Raw genomic sequence first — 3,173 nt, 5'->3', positions numbered from 1 at the left:
TACAAAATTTTGTCCATCTAAAATTGATAGTTCTAATATTTGGGATTTAGTGTGAGTTTTATCACCACCTTGTTTTACTTCCTACGTAGCTGTGCTTTTCTTATAAAAAGCACGTTAACATAAATAAAGTCACTATTAAAAACTTAGTCATAAATGAATCAAAATCAGTCAGGCTCATATTATCTTTTTTTTTTAAAAAAAAAGGAAAAATCATTTTTAGCTACAAGGGAAAACATCAGTCCATCTTCATAAAAGATGAGGTATAGTAGGAGAGGCCACTGCAGGGAAGATGGTGGACAGGAAGGTGGGCGAGGAGAATCCAGAAAAGTAGCCGTGAGCTGGCGCTGCTGGAGGACCTTGAAGAAGAAGCTGAAAAGCTGTGAAAACGGTCTGTTTCAGGAATGGAGGGGAAAGTTCCAGTCACAGCGCTGAGAGACTATCAGCTGGAAAAGAAGCTGTAGACCTCCCAACAAAGCCTACGAAGATCTCCAAGGCTGGATTCTCCATACTTAATTGCCATTATCCATCAAACTTGGATCAGATGAGCCTAAAGCTATTCAACTCTTGCTCCATAAACCGTTTCAGTAGCAGCAGTTTTTAATGAAGATGAAGATAGTGAACAAGAGGAAATGCCTCTAGAAGCAAAGATGAAGATGGAAAATAAAGAAAGGGATATACCAACGTCAGCCGGACCAAACTCCTTCAATAGAGCCTGGTTTTCTGATAACCAGAAGCTATGGGAGCAACATATAAAATCTCATCTTGCAAAATGTCTGTGACCAAAATCAAAACAAAACAAAACAAAACAAAACATGACCAAAAACAAAACAAAACAAAATGTCTATGACCAATACAATTAAATAATATGCTTTGAAATTGCGATGGGGCTGGGTGTAAAGTTAAAAGGAATAGTTTCCTATTTTTTTTCTTTTTGGAGAGGTTTTTGCTAGAGGGTGCGTGCTCTCGCCAGACAGACAGACAGAGACATAGAGACAGAAAGCGAGAAATCACCCCCCAGGGGGGATGGTCACGCCGCAATCCCTTCTCCTCCATTCTCCTCTCAGGATCTTGGGCACGCACACACACATGCTCGGCGTGAGTTCTAAGCCACCGGGTCCAGGACGCGAACCACGGTCGACTATGTGGGAGTCCAGCAACATAGCCATTACACTAACTGCTGGTTCCCGGAATAGTTTCCTTTTTTAAAGAAAGGTATAAGACTATCTTTTGAGCTTTATTTTTTTCATTTTCTTTTTAAGATTGAGTGGTGCACTAATAAATAAGTGTTTGAAATGAGAGATAATTTATGTTTTATATACAGATTTTAAGACACTACTAATTTTGTAATTTTATATGATTAGTTTCCAAAGGTTATAGATAATAAATCAGAAATAGTACCCTTTTAAGAATTGCATATTTTTTTAGACACAACTCTTACCGTATTAAGAGAGAAGCAAAAAGTTATTGTTTATTTAAAACTGAAAGCAATGGGAACCAGCAGTTAGCATAAGGCTATGTCGCTGGACTCCCACGTAGTCGACTACGGTTCGCGTCCTGGACCTGGTGGCTTAAAACTCACGCCAGGCGCGTGTGTGTGCATGCCCAAGATCTCTAGAGGAGAATCAAGGAGAAAGGATTGTGGCGTGACCATCCCCCCTGGGGGGTGATTTCTCACTGTCTGTCTCTATGTCTCTCTCTGTCTGGTGAGTGCACGCGCCCTATTGTGAAAACCTCTCAAAAAATAAAAATAAACTGAAAGCAGTCACTTACTCTTAATTCCCTCATTACCTAAACTGTCTGGCTCCCAGAATCAGCCTTGTATAGAGAGAGGGAGTATTATATTGGGAGGAAAAATATTACTAGACTATTAACAGAAAGTAAATTTAGATAAAATACAACTTTTCTCCCTTATGGGCATTTGTTTTGTTTGTAGTCATCATAAACTAGATATTACATTGCTATCAGTTGATATAGAAGCTTATCTCTTTAAAAAGTAAATAAAATTTTTATGTAAACTGAATATCTGAAATAGTCCACTTCAGCATAATGGGTCTTGTTTACCTTCATTAATCTTCAAAGAACAACCATTTGTTACCAAAGTAAATCAGTATTTTGAATGTGCCTCTCTTGGTTTGGCTTATTAACTAGTTCCTGTAAGCATTTCCACTAGAACTTGAGGCAAATCATAAGGAAAATGTTTCTTTTAAAGTACAAACCACCACCAAAAATTTCTATGTACATGCACATTGTTTAAGCATTTGGCTATTTTTGTTTTTTAAAAGGTATAAATACCAAAAAGAAAAATTAACATTGTGTAGTGAAAATGGAAACAAGATGTACTTTTTGTAACATTGTATAAGTATTTTAAGTTACTAACTTGAACTGAATTTACTACAGGATTTCTTATTAGTACACTTACATGACTTATTTTATGTGTGTGTGTGTGTGTGTGTGTGTGTGTGTGTGTTGACCAGTGGCCTCTCAAAAGCACACTTTAGGTGCTGAAAATAGAAAGAAAAATGCATCTTCAAACATTTTATTGAATCTCTCACCACATATACTTGTTATATTTGAGTATTGTAGGGTGTTTGCTTTTGTATTTTCCTATTGTATATGAATTTTCTTTTTAACGTGATAGTTATATACATCTTTAAAAGCATGATTGCAGACTAAACCATACAGTGTGCAATGATTTCTCTGAAAACTCTTCCAATATTAAATGTGGAGGCAGCTTCACACTATTGTATTGGTGGTAACTACTCACTGAGCTTTTTTAATAGGTAATAAATACAGAGAAGAAGCCTATGTATATTCCTAACACTTGGTTCACTTGCTTTTAAGTTTAGAATAAGCCCCAAGTAAAACAGTGAAAATGTATAACTATTAGTTCTTACATGATTTAATTATATCAAGATACATGAATTTATCTTTAACTTTTATTAGGCAAACTATCTATTTTTGTCCATTTTATTGTGTGTTAAAATGACATCCCTCTCCTACATTCTCTTCTTGACCCAAAAGAAATATTAACCTAAGGTCAAGGTGGGAGAGAAAAATGACCGAGATGAATGTCTTTACTTTAAAATACCATAAATTTGTTAAACTCAGGAAAAAAATGAGGTTTAGTAAGTATTTAGTGAGAATACATGAGAAGAGACCATCTGGAAATATTC

The 3,173-nt window shown here is 35.9% G+C and overlaps 1 pseudogene; it reads left to right on the top strand.

The window, feature by feature from the left end:
- Positions 1 to 289: 289 nt before the first annotated feature.
- LOC102485505 (PEST proteolytic signal-containing nuclear protein-like) lies at positions 290 to 709 on the top strand (annotated as a pseudogene).
- Positions 710 to 3,173: the final 2,464 nt, after the last annotated feature.

Source organism: Tupaia chinensis, unplaced genomic scaffold (assembly GCF_000334495.1).
Source record: "Tupaia chinensis unplaced genomic scaffold, TupChi_1.0 Scaffold000037_3, whole genome shotgun sequence".
In the NCBI taxonomy this organism is placed as follows: Eukaryota; Metazoa; Chordata; class Mammalia; order Scandentia; family Tupaiidae; genus Tupaia; species Tupaia belangeri.
This window is presented reverse-complemented; position numbering and strand designations above follow the sequence as displayed.